Raw genomic sequence first — 15,230 nt, 5'->3', positions numbered from 1 at the left:
ATAATAAACCAAATTTGAATTCTTAGAGCACAAACCATTTTTGTCTACCCCTAAGTGTATAGTTGTAAATGTATGAGTGGTGGTGGGTATATGTGTGTGTGTTTGTGTGTACACGCATGCATATGATTCCAGTCTTAGGATCCAGATAATGAAAGTTCCATAAAATGTAATTAGTAGCATTCCATTGTTTCCTATCATGCTTAGGCTGTATAGTAGTAATCAGAATGCAATCAGGAATAAAAAAATGGTATCAAGCAGTGGGGAAATAATTCCAGGAAGGTTGTCTTGTCATATCTTGCAGGAAGTTTTGAATAGAAATCTTTTTGCAAAGCACAGTTAATTTAATTTGAATTTAAAATCTTGACTCTTTATTGACCCCCTTACTCTAAAACAGATTAGCTAAAGACTTAATGGATTCTTTAAAGTTAATTAGAATCTTTTAAACTGCACAGCCACTCCCAGAAGGTAACCTTTTAGAGGTGTAACAGAGGAATTACTATTAAATATTTTATAACATAGGAATTTCTTACATATTGTGAATATGTATAACAGGTCAGGTTTCTTGCTCTTACTCCATTTGTCAAAGTAGGAGATATAAATCACTTAAATCAATCAGTTTGGCATGAAAAATCTTTAGCCAAACATCTGTAGAATATAAGGTAATACACTGGAAAATGATATCTATAAATATAATCCAAGATTCACAAGGAATCTTTGAATTTATCAAGTCTAAATATCACCTAATACACAAATTTCCTATAATAATGCCTGAGAAGACAATATTTTTTATTAATATATTGAGGCAGCAAATTATACTTTGCAGCTGTTCTAAATTGTTAGATATTAGGAATATTGTGAAGTTCTAACCTGTTCTTTTGGATACTGTTCTTCTTCCATCCCAAACAGAACATTTCTTGCCTCTTCCACATGACAGCTCCATCACACATTGCCTAATAATAAGTACTTACTAAATGTCACACATAATTCTGAGGACTTTATTTGAACCCATTCAAGTATTTCTATCTTATAAAGCAGGCACTGCTTTTAGGAGAAATTAAAAAAAAAAAAAAAAAAGAGGCACAGAGAAACTAAGTTGTCCATGGTCTTAATCACTAGTAAATTCTGGAGTCATATTTATATCCACAATGTGGTTCCTGGGTCTGAGCTTTTAAGTATTATACTAGATTGTGTCTCTTTCCAATAATTCATCTCCTATAGGGATTTATTTAACACCTCTCTAGGAAATCATATGCTATTTTTTCTAGTTTAACCATTTATTAGTTTTAGACAAGAATATTTGACTTATTTATTAATGCCCATAAACAAGTTACACTTTGATTTTCCCCAAGTATTCTTTTTTCCCAGTTTTATTGAGATATAAATGACATACATCCTTATATAAGTTTAAGGTGTACAGCATAGTGGTTTGAGTTATATATATTGTGAAATGATTACTGAAATAAATTTAATTAATATCCATCATCTCATATAGATACAAAATAGGTAAAGCAAAAAAAATTTCAGTCTTGAACAAAAATTGTAGAATACACTAATTTGCTGCAGGAAGGAGGTTAATTATATTATAACAAATATTGTGAATCCCATTCAAAGTCCTACTTTGTGGTACATTTTCATTGTGAGTCCCTTTTCTCTTTCCTCTTCTTCAAAGTACCCAACTTTGATCATTGAACTTATGTCTAGCCATACAGGAGGACACCCTCCTCTTATTAACTGAATGCTCTCTTGAGCCTTGACAATGTAGAATTTATGGCCATTATTTGCTTCAATATGATGAAATTAAAGTGTTTATTTTTTACAGCATTATTGAGATATTTCAAAGGTTGTGAAATTCACCCATATAAAATATACAATTCAATGATTTTTAATATATTCACAGACATGTGCAACAATCATCCTGTTCTCATTACCTTAAAAAAAAAAAAACTGATAACCATTAGTTATCAGCCCCTTATCTTCCCACCTGACTCCACAGCCGTAAGCAACCACTAATCTATATAGATTTCCATATTGGGGACATTTCATATGAATGAAATATAATATGTGGTCTTATGTAATGAGTTTTTTTCACTTAACATATTTTTAAAGTTAATCTGTGTTGCAGCATGTATTAGTACTTCATTCCTTTTTATGGCTAAAAAATATGCCATTGTATTATGGAGAAAAGATAGTCTCTTCAATAAGTGGTGCTGGGAAAACTGGACAGCTACATGTAAAAGAATGAAATTAGAACACCCCATAACACCATACACAAAAATAAACTCAAAGTGGATTAAAGACCTAAATGTAAGACTGGACACTATAAAACTCTTAGAGGAAAATATAGGAAGAACACCCATTGACATAAATCACAGCAAAGTCTTTTTTGACCCACCTCCTAGAGTAATGGAAATAAAAACAAAAATAAACAAATGGGACCTAGTGAAACTTAAAAGCTTTTGTGCAGCAAAGGAAACTATAAACAAGACAAAAAGACAGCCCTCAGAATGGGAGAAAATATTTGTAAACAAAGCAACAGACAAAGGATTAATCTGCAAAATATATAAATAACTCATTCAGCTCATTATTAAAAAAACAAACAACCCAATCAAAAAATGGACAGAAGACTTAAATAGACATTTCTCCAAAGAAAACATACAGAGAAGGCCAAGAGGCACATGAAAATCTGCTCAACATCACTAATTATTAGAGAAATGCAAACCAAATCTATAATGAGGTAACACCTCACACCAGTTAGAATGGGCATCATCAGAAAATCTGCAAACAACAAATGATGGAGAGGGTATGGAAGAAAGGGAACCCTCTTGCACTGTTGGTGGGAATGTAAATTGATACAGCCACTATGGAGAACAGTATGGAGATTCCTTTAAAAACTAAAAATAGAATTACCATATGGCCAAGCAATCCCACTACTGAGCATATACCCAGAAAAAACAATAATTCAAAAGGACACATGCACTCCAATGTTCACCGCAGCACTATTTGCAATTGCCAGGTCATAGAACAACATAAATGCCAATCGACAGACAAATGGATAAAGAAGATGTGGTACATATATACAATGGAATATTACTCAGCCATAAAAAAGAATGAAATTGGGTCATTTTTAGAGATGTGGATGAACCTAGAGACTGTCATACAGAGTGAAATAAGTCAGAAAGAGAAAAACAAATCTTGTATATTAAAGCATATACATGGAAGATAGAAAAGTGGTACAGATGAACTGGTTTGCAAGCAGAAATATAGACTCAGATGTAGAGAAAAAACGTTTGGACAGCAAGGTGGGAAAGCTGGGGAGAGGGTGGTGGTGGTGGTGGAATGAATTGGGAGATTGGGATTGACATATATACACTAATATGTATAAAATAGATAAGTAATAAGAACCTGCTGTATAAAAAATAAAGTTCAAATAAATAAATAAATAAAATGGGGATAAAAATTATACCTATGCCATAGATTTGTGAGGATTTAATTAGGAAATATATGTAAAGAGTTAGCATAGTACACGGCACATAGTCAGTAAAAATTAGCTATTGTTACAATCATTATTATCACCATGCTCACCATTACCATCACCATCCTCATCATCACCATCAGCATCATCATCACCATCATCATCATCACCACCATCACCATCACCATCATGATCATCATCATCATCATCATTACCATCATCACCATCATCATCATCACCACCCTCATCATCATTTTTTTGCCTGTCTTAGTTGGTTTTGGATTGCCTAAGTAATTAACAATGTGAACAAAAGGGATGATTAATAAAGATAAATCATGTTGAAAAAATATATGTGTAGACCTATCACATCTCCTGGGTGGGTAATTTTCCCAGTTTTTGATCAAAGGTCAAGAAGATTAGATGGGAGGTCTAGTCAATGCCTTGTGAACTCAGGAAGCTTGCCTTGTCTCCTTAAACTTGATGCTTCTCTGGAAAAGAACATTATTGCCCTCTTGTTATATCATACCAACTTTCCCATTTCACTCATTTTAGGATTTGTTTTCCTGACACATTTGAGGGTTATTTCATAACTGTAAATATTTAAAATGTAATGTTGTTTTAGGTTTTCAGTTTTTATTCTCTAATAGTGAACTTTTTTTGCTTTTGTTTTTGTGAGTTTCTTGGGGTTTTTTGGGGGGAGTTTTTTTGGGTGGGTCTCATACAAAATAATGGATGGGAGGCTTTAATTAAACGTTTTTTTTTCAGTCACAAGTCACAAGTCAAAGGTTATTTTCAGTCACAGCAAAATGAATGCTAAGAAGCATGTACCAAAAGGACAAAAGATGCCAAAAACATTGAAGATCAATCAGAAAAATCTATTTTTTTCCTTCTAAAATGATGTTCTTTCTGGCTTTGTCTCAGAAAGAAAGGCTTTCTTTATGTAAGAAGACAAAGAGAATGTGCAGTCCTGTCCTACTTCCACAAAACTCTTAAATCATATTAGGCCCCAATGCTTGCCTTATTGTATAAAATATTTCCTTGAATCTGCATTATATACCTAAAAGTGGGTTTTATGAGTCATATGGTAACTCTTGTTTAGCAGTTAGAGAATTATCACACTGTTTTCTAAAGTGATGGCACTGCTATAATTCCCAACAGCAGTGCATGAGTTCCAATTTTTCCATGTCTTTGCCAACACTTGTTATCATTTGACTTTTTGATTTGACATTTTGATACCTAAACATATGTGGTAATCTTTCATGGCCTTGGATTTGGCAAATAATTCTTAGATATGACACCAAAAGCATAAACAACAAAAGAAAAAATAGATAGATTGGACTTCATCAAAAGTAAAAGCTTTATATTCTTTAAAGTACACTATCAAGGAAGTAAAAAGACAACACATGGAATGGAAGAAAATATTTGTAATTACATACCTGATAAGGAAACTGTTTCTGGAATATATAAAGAAGGGTTACAACTCAATAATGAAATAACTGAATTTTTTAAATGGGCAAAGTATCCAAATATATATTTCTCCAAGGAAGACATACAAATCATTAGTAAGCACATGAAAAAATATTCAACATCATTAGTCATCAGGAAAATGCTTATCAAATCCACAATTAGATACTAGTTCACAGCACTAAGATGGCTAGAATCTAACAATCTATGTATTTTGATGAGATTGCTATTTTACTTTTTGTTTTCTATATGTCTCATGTCTTTTCTGTTACTCTGCTCTTCCCCTACTGCTTTCTTTTGGATTAAACAAATATTTTTTAGTGTAGTATTTAAATTTCTTTAATAATATTTTTCCTATATTTTTAGGTTATTTTAGTGGTTGCTCTAGTGTTTACCATAAACATTCTAATTTACCAGAATTAACTTAAGATTTATAATAGTTTAATTCAGTAATATATAGAACTATTACTCCTATACAGCTCTATATGTTTTTCCCCTTTTGTGATAGTATTACTTTACATATAACAACTATTAGTGTTACAAACCAAACAAAACATTGTCACAGTTATTACTTGTCCGTCTGTAGTCTTTTCCTTAACCTAATATAGCTTAATCCATTATAGCTTTGCTTCCACTCACCCCTTTGTTGTATTATTGTCAAATATATTGCACACTGGTACATTTCTCTATGTCATAAGCCTAATAAAGCTATATATATTTTTAATAGATCTTTATTGGAGCATAATTACTTTTTAAATTAGTTAAGAGAAGAAAATATGCATTTATACTGCCTTTTATAGTTACATATTTACATTTACTGGTGGTGTGTGTGTGTGCATGTGTGTGCGTGTGTGTGTGTGTGTGTGTGTGTAGAATTAAATTACAATCTGTATTCACTTGCTTTCATCCTAAAAAACTTCCTGTAGTATTCCCTGAAAGATGAGTTTGCAAGCAGCAAATTCTTTCAGTTTTGTTTACTTTGAAAAGTTTATTTCATCCCTATTTTTTTTTTTTTTTAGAACATCAGACTGTTTCTGTTGGGAGACCTGTTCTTGGCCAGATGCTTTTTTGTTTGTTTGTTTGTTTCTTTGTTTTCAAATTTATTAATTAATTAAATTTTTTTTGGCTGTGTTGGGTCTTCGTTTCTGTGTGAGGGTATTCTCTAGTTGCGGCAAGTGGGGGCCACTCTTCATCACAGTGTGCAGACCTCTCACTGTTGCGGCCTCACTTGTTGTGGAGCACAGGCTCCAGACATGCAGGCTCAGTAGCTGTGGCTCATGGGTCCAGTTGCTCTGTGGCATGTGGGATATTCCCAGACCAGGGCTTGAACTCGTGCCCCCTACATTGGCAGGCAGATTCTCAACCACTGCGCTGCCAGGGAAACCCCTCATCCCCATTTTTAAAAATAATATTTTTGGATTTAAGGTTCTTGGTTTTTCTGCTGTTGTTCTGTTGTTGTTGTTTTTCCATTGAACATTTTGAATACATTATCCCACTGCTTATGACTTCCATTAAGTCTGATGTTAATCATATTGGGGTTCTCTTTTAAGTGGAGAGTCATTTTTCTATCACCTCTTTCAGCATATTCTTTGTGTTTTGGACATTCAAAATTCTTAATATGATGTGTCTGTAGATTTTTTTGCATTTATGCTAGTTGGATTTCATTAAGTAACTGGATATGTAGGTTATTGTTTTTTAGTAAACTTGGGAAAATTTTAGTCATTATTTCTCAAATATTTTTTTCTGCTTTTTTCTCTCTTTCTGGTACTTCTATCAATATTATGAATGTGTTTGTGTTTTTATTATGAATGGATGCTTTCTGCTCTTTTCTCTCTTTCTGTTACTTCTATTATGAATGTGTTTCTGGTATTTGTATTGTGAATGTGTTTGTGCTTAATGGTATCCTACATTTCTCAGAAGCTAAGTTTATTTTCCTTCATTCCTTTTTCATTTTACTCAGCTTGCATGATCTCTGTTTATCTGTCTTCATGTTCATTAATTCTTTATTCTACCAGTTAAGATCTGCTGTTAAACCCCTTTAGTAAATTTAAAATTTTCAGTTACTGTACTTTTCCACTTGAGAATTTCCGTTTGCTTCTTTTTTATACATAGTTTTTTTTTTCTTAGTTGATACATTCTCTTTGAAGTGCTAATGTTATCATACCTTTTTTTTACTTTTAAAATCACCCATTCATTGTATGAACATATTTATAACATATACTTTGAAGTTTTTATTTGATAAATTCAGCCTCTTTTCTGTGTGTTATTTTTGTATGAGTCATACTTTTTTGTTTCTTTGCATGCTTTAAAATTTTTTTTGAAAACTAGACACTTTGAATAATATATTTTATCTAATATATTATATATATTATACATATATAATTATATATATATGGGTACTGTCTCTCATGGGGCTTGTTATGTTATTTACTTATTGGTTTATTGACTAGCTGCATCATTTCAGTGTGGTCTATTTACTTCCACAGTATTAAGCCTTTGATATTGTTCCTTAGGGAGGTGCAGCATTGGGTATACTCATGACACCCCTGGAATGACCCTGTTTTGGGTAGGACTCCCTTCCTCTGCTTTCCTGATTGCCACCTGCTGTTAAACTTCACTAATGGCTAAGTGATTGCTCTATTGTTTTCAACATTCCCTGGGGCATAAATTGTTGTATAAATGAATCCAATTAAAGTCTGAGTCCTTAAAACAAATAGTTTCTGAGATCAGTGTTTAATGTTCTTTCTAAACCCAGGAGTGTTTCTTACAAATTACTTATTCCCTGTTTCCTGTTACAAACCATCCAGCCTTCAGTCTAAGTTGTATGTCATTGAATCCACTAATTTCCTCCCAATTGCCTTTCTCCACAACCTCCAATTATCTAGGGAACCCTTTTAGGCTTGAGTTTATCCATTCTCTGTTGAAAATGAAGTCCATTCCTTTGGGAAGAGGTAAATAGCTACCTGTTTTAAAGCACATTCTTCCTACAGGTAAAATATCTGAGCCAGGGCTCTAGAGTTTGGGGTGAGGACATTGGCAAGTTTCTCTGCAAGTGACATGCCTACTCTAATTTCTGAGCACTTGGAGGAGGTGGACAGAGCCTGAGTCCACTCAACTTGCCTTTCCTTGCATAGGACGACCACTTCACAATCTGGAACAATGACAATTAAGACCCCAGTGTTCTCAGCATGTTGTGCCCAAGGTAGAGCCTCCATTCTATGAGTGGGTGTTGGTAGGAAGAGGAAAGCCTTATCTCTGGACCACACATGCCCAGAACAGGCTTAGCAACAGGTAGCTGCGGATTGAATGAGAAATGCTGATATCCTATTCCTCCCAGGAAGAAAGCTCTCTGACTAGGATGTCAATGCGCTGTGAGACTTATGTTCTTAGCTGCCTCAGTTTGGAGTGGAGTCTTTTCCTCACTGAGCTGGGAGGAGGAAAAGAGAGAGTGGCCTTTGATCAAATGCCATACATTCTTGCTTTTCTTATCAAATTTCCATAGATTTTCTTAAATAGATGTTTCTGCATTTGCTATTTAAACATTATTTCCAGAGAGTTTACATGTTTTTGGTTTTTTTAAATAATTTTCACCAGTTTCACTGGAAGACATGTCAGTGGAACTTCATATACTGTCATGCCAGAAGCAGATCTCTCTAAATTATAGGTTTTAAGTACCATAAAAGGACCATAATTTTTCTACTCAATTTGAATCATACTCCATTCTGAGAACTTAAGCCAAATTCTAGTCTTTGACACATATGTACTGGGAAAGATTATTGTTAGGTAAATAAAGTGTCTATTTCTGTCTCTTCCCACAACTTGGTGAAAAGTAAGGAGAAGATATCTTTTTTAGATTCTTTTTCTCTACCCTCAGAAGGCTGTATGATGCATCTTTTGAGTCCCTCAAATTTCCAGACATTAACCTCTCAGTCATCAAGACAGTGATAACTTATGTGTGCAGTTTGGCAAAGAATGTCAGTTCTCTCCATAAACAAATCCAACCAAAGAAACAAGAGGAAAAATTCTAACAAAGAATAAAATTTAGGTGAAGAAAAAATATATGCTATAGTTACCTCAGTACAGGTGATTGGTGAATATAATGATGAGGAGGGAAAAAGTTTACTTGCTCTAGTAAGAGAGAGAGATAAAGCACACTTACTTCTGGAAAACAGAAAATAAGCTAATTTACAGATGATAGTTCCTAGGACTAAAATCATCTTTGAAACAAGTGCTTAACTGTGTCTATAAAAAAATTTCCTGAAAGGTTGAGTAGACAATTGAATCCTTTTTTAGATACACTACTTTGTTTCTTATTATGTAGAATATTTTATTTAGCCAATTCATTCAATCAATAAATAGGATTTATTCAAAGTTAATGCAGGTTTCCAGTTTTGCTTGACTCAGAAGTTCAGTCCTTTGATGAATCACTTGGTTCCATTGGATGTCCTCATGAGATTTTCTATAATGCCAACTTAATTCTAAGCCCAATTTCCCTCTTTTCTCTTGGTGGTAACTTGACTCTATTAATTCCATACTTCACAAAAACACATCAAGTCATAAATAAAGAGAGATATAGAGAGAGAGACAGAGACAGAGAGAGTTCCTCCCCAAGAATTCTCCAGCAAATGTATTTTTTTCTTTCTCATTGATATGAATCAGATTAAAATCTCTTCCAGAACTATTTCCCCTTTTTCATTGCAACCTAGATCTATTTTATGATTTATACCATATATGTCTTTGACATAGCTGTTTTGAGTGTTGAAATTTTGCAAATCTGGGAACATATGTTTTTCTCTATATTTTAACACCCATTAGCCAAAAGTTGAGAGATAAATTTTTTTATTAGCAGAATATTCCAGAATATTTTCTAGAAATTTACAATTAGATTCACTACTTTGTACACAAAAATGTTAAAGATTATCAAGATACCAATACAACATAAAATAAAAAATAAAGTATTAAGAAAAATAGTTTTGATGTCAGAAATGTTTTAACTTAATTATCATCATCTATTTATTCTGTAAAACTTTACAGTAAATTGAAATATATTACTTAATTTGTCCTTAAGTAAAATATATGATGAGATACTACCGTATACTCTCTCTTGAAGTGAATTTCATGTTCAGAAAGACAATGATTGTTGCAAAGCCAAATATATATAATTTAGGTCAGTCAAAAATAGAGCCAAAATTTCCAAATTCTTCCTAAAAGAAGTAACATATTGTGTGGTGTTGGTTAAGCTATTAAGCTCTCCGTGGAGGGTTTTCCTTATCAGAAAAACCCAATTTTCTTCTTCACTGAGTTGTTAAGATAATTGAAAATTATGATGCTCATGAAAATATATGAAGGCTTTTAAAAGATTGGCTGCTAATATTTTACTATTTTTCCATTGTATAATGATAGAAGCAATTTAAGATCCTTTGCTTTAAGATAATATAAACTCAAAATTAGTTTTACACTATATACAGTAACTCCCCTATGCACGAACGAGTTCCATTCCAAGAGTGCATTTGTCAAGTCCAATTTGTTCGTTAAGTCCAACAAAGTTAACCTCAGTACCCCACTAACACGACTGGGTATATAGTACTATACTGTAATAGGTTTATAATATTTTTCACAAAAATAATACATAAAAAAACACAAAAATAAAGAAAACATTTTTAATCTTATAGTACAGTACCTTGAAAAGTATAGTACAGTGTCACCTACATCACTGCTGCTTTTATGCTTACTTCCAGACATCCTGGGCTTGAAATAAAGATACTGTGCTACTGTTCTCTACATAGTACTGTACAGTAAAGTACACAAAAGCACAATCACTTGTAGTGGATGCATGCATGTTACAGTGTATGCCAGAAACATGAACTAAATTACATGATTGGACATGAGAACACAGGTTTGCATCTTTGAAGGTTTGCAACTTAAAGGTTCATATGTAGGTGACTTACTGTATTATTAATAATATTGTAATGCAAAATACTGATGTAAGTATTGCTATGAGGGTATATATTTAAATGTCCCAAAAAGGAAAAATCTTTGCTTAAAAAGCTTGACTCCATGCAATATGCACATATTCAATGAACTTATTACATATTTGTTTTAGTTATTAGTTAATGAAGAACCACCTGTAGTTCCAACACTACATCATATTAATATCAAGTATAAATTAAAGATGTGTAAGAGTCATTAATTTTTTGTTTAGTTTTGAAAGGTATTTTTATGTAAAAACTTGACAAGGTTTTATACTGGAGTCATAAAAAGGTATTTTTATGAGGTATTTAATGATTGAAAAGGGACAAAAATGCAAGTTACTATATACTATCATCAGTGTAAATGTCTGTTTCTAAAAATTTAAAAAATGTCAAGTTATTAACCCCAAATAAAGCATATCTCATTTTGCCTACTTAATTTACTTAGTGGAGCTGTATATAAAGGATCAAAGCATTATTTAGGGAAGAGTCAGATGGTATTATTTTTGCTTTCAGAAAATAATTTAAATGATCTAAGATATAAGTGCATGTTGCAGATCCATAGTGACCTTTAAAGCAGATCTGTCAGTAACTTTTATTCACTTTTGTTCATCTTAAAGCCAACTGTTTTTATGGCAGCACGGTTGGCATTGGCTCAAAGGTATTAGTCTCTCTGTTGGGACACTATGTTGACAACATTCTCCTGCTGCGTGTCCATTTGCTTTGTTTGGCACAACTCCAGGTTAATTTTAAACAAATACTAACAATAAGATTGAAATGTTACAATGATTCTCATAAAATTATCTGAGGATAAATTAACATAAGCCAGAAAAGAATGACAGAGTGAGCAGTTCATTATAAATACTCAAGGATTATTCCTACATGAGCGATGGAAATCACTTTCAGATTTTCGCATCTGGTGTAATTGGAAATCTTTCCTTACAGTAATTCCTTCCACATACAATCAGAGTCTTGTGACTGAAAATCATAGGACTACTGAACTGGGGTGTACATAGGGAATACCAAGTGGTCCCTACTGAGAAATCACATTGTACACTTCTCTTCCAGAAGTTGAGTCTAAAATTTCAAATCATAATACCTTGTGCTTACAGAGTATGACTTCCAAGAAACCTTTAAAGTTAGGAAATTCGGTCATTCATTCCTCAGCACAGTGAAGCTTGCCAAGTGCCTGGAGCTATAAATACAAAGATGATGCTGGACATTAAATGTATCACAGCACACTAACATAAATGTATTTGGAGCAAATATACCTTTGTGACATCACATTACATGTCAAAATAGTGGCTTCACTTACACACAATTTTTCTCAGCTTTTATCTTCTGTACTGTACACTGAGATGACAAACCTATGTTATTAGGCCAGTAAAAGGTTACAGCATTGTTAGAACAAATATATTAAATAGCCTTATTTAATAAATAATCTAATATTTTAAAAATAATAATGTCAATGAAAACATCGTTTTGGATCTGTGAAAGTGTATGTTTTCTCCTATTTAGAAATTTAGAGTAAAAAATTCACATACTTTAAAACAATTTGCAAACAAGAGTAATTTGTTTTCCTAGTTTTCTTCTTTGGTCAGTTTGTATTACATGTAGATAAGTTTCAAAATATTTATATTTAAAAACTTTACCACCATCTGATTCATAGGAAGATACAGGAAAATATTTTTGAAAGTACAGAAAAAGCCCCATATGTCAAATATTTCCCCCTCCTTCTTCAGAAGAATATACTAGAGTATTGAGCAAAGTTTATATTAAAGATATCCTACACAGCCTCTTATTTCTCATATATTATATAAAATAAATGTTCAATATATTTTCAGAAATTATTTTCCTTTTATAGTCCCACAATATGATGATCCCATGATGTTAAACAACATTATACAGCTCAATGTCTGTGATTGATTGGCTGATTCAATGTTTTTAAAACTTGGTTTAACATATATAGATATGGTAGATTCAGATGTCTGACAGCAAAGTAAGAAAGTAACATTTATTAACAACTTAAAGTATACTAGGTATTTTAAAAGTCATATGAAGACACTGGGTAAGTTCTATAACAGCTTGTCAGTAATACATGGGAAATAACCATTCTAGTATTTTAAATATTGAAAATAAAATACAAGGCTATAATACAGCAAAGGAAGGAAATAGTAAAAATGCAGAATTAAATAATAAAATTAAAGTTAGACATCTATTTTAGATGACTATATAGATTATAACCTCATCTACTAAAAAAAGTGTAGTTTAGAATTAAAATAAGTAAATTAATATGGGGGAGAATGCAAAGAAAAATGAAGTAGTATATTTCTGACAAACATCCCAAATAACATGGCTTGGAAAAATTGTAAGCACAAATGTATGTTAAGGCAAATCAGTTAAAATTATACACATATAAAGCAAAGTTTATGGTATTTATACTATACTTTAAGTATAAAAGGAAAAATTATTCAATTGTAAATTTTGCTTTGTGATCTACTTTTACAAATTGTGGGTTTTCCTGATATAATTCAACTAGATCTTAAATAAACAAATAATAAAAACAAACAAAAACAAACCTCTCTCATCCACAAAAACACACCCAAAATAGAAAATACGTTTAAAAAAAATGTAGGTTTAAATATATTACTAGAGTAAAAAAAATAAGGAGAATATATATCTGAGATCAAATAAATCAAGAAAAATCAACTGAAATCTGGGTAAGGTAAGTGAAATATGCAATGTTAAAGGTAGATTTGTTCTCTAGGCAAATGCAAACCGAGAATGTGGAGACCAAAACTTTTGCTTTCAAATAGTAAGTAAAGGGTATTGCATACTAGAAATAATAACTAAGGAGTAAATATAAAGGCTTTTTTTTTTTTATAAAGGCTTTTTTGACTTATTGTTTGAATCTGTTTAAAAATTATTGTCTTTTAAAGGAATAATGAAAACAAAGTCTTGTGAGTTTAAAACATATTTAGCTGTAAAATGTGTGACACTCATAGGACGAAAGCAGGAAGGAAGAGTAATAAGTATAATATTGTATGAATCTCAAACTATAGTTAAAGGGATATTATATGGTTTACAACAGAATGATATATTACAGAGGTATATGATGAATTCTAAAACAACGACTTAAATAATATAGTGTTTCAGCTAATTTGTCAATAAACTAGATGATATAGAATAGAAAAAGTATGCAATTAATCCAAAAGTACACAGTAAAAAAGGAAGAAAAAACAAAAATAATGGAAGGGACAAATAGAAAACATATAGCAAGATGCATGATATAACCCCAACCATAATTTAAAAACACATTAAATTTAAATTGGTTAAGTAACTCTTTGAAAAGGCAGAGATTGTCAGATGTAAATTAATATAGAGATATAACATATTCATTAAATAGTTAATGTCATTTCTTCCAAAATTAATTACAGATTTAACAAAATATCAATCAAAATCTCAAAGGCTTTTTTTAATAGAAATTAACAAGCTGATTTTAAAATTCATATAAAAATGTAAAGGCTTAGAATATCTAAAAGAAATTTGATAACAAAGAATAAACTTGAAGGAGTTATACTACTGTATTTTAAATGTTTTTATAAAGCTACAGTAATCAGTAGAGTGTACTAGTGGAACCAGGATAGAAAAATCAATGGAAAGCCTAGAAGGGTCCAGAAATATACTCACACATGTATAAGTAGTTGATTTCTGATAAAGGCATGACAAACAGGAATTCAGTGGATAAAAATAACCTTTGTAAAAAATGGTTCTGGAATAAATATCTATATGCTGAAAAAAAGGACCCTCAACCTGTATGTCACAGCAAAACAAAAATTATCTGAAAAGGGATCAGAGATCTAAACTTAAATGATTAAAAAACTACTTACAAAACAAATCTTTGTGACCTTGGCAAAGATGTAAATCCAACCTCAAAAGCATGATCAATAAATTTAAAAAATAGGTAAATTATTAAAATTAAGATCTTAGGTTCTTCAAAAGGTATTGTTAAGAGAATGAAAATGCAAGTCACAGACTGGGAGATATAATATATCTTAAACAGTACTTCTATCAAGAAAACATAATAAATTCTCAAAACTCAATAGTAAGAAAACAAACAAAAAAACCCATGAAAATCATGGGCAGATTTCAGAGGACGTCTTTCAAAATATATATACAAATGGCGAATAAATGCATGAAAGATGCTAAATATCATTAGGGAAATTCAAATTTAAATCACAATGAATTACAACTACACTATCTATTAAAATGTTTAAAATTTAAAAAAAAATTAGACAATTGACAAGAATGTGGAGCAACTGGAA

The sequence above is a fragment of the Physeter macrocephalus genome, chromosome 10, assembly GCF_002837175.3.
Source record: "Physeter macrocephalus isolate SW-GA chromosome 10, ASM283717v5, whole genome shotgun sequence".
NCBI classification, from domain to species: Eukaryota; Metazoa; Chordata; class Mammalia; order Artiodactyla; family Physeteridae; genus Physeter; species Physeter macrocephalus.
Note: the sequence above shows the minus strand (reverse complement) of the source record.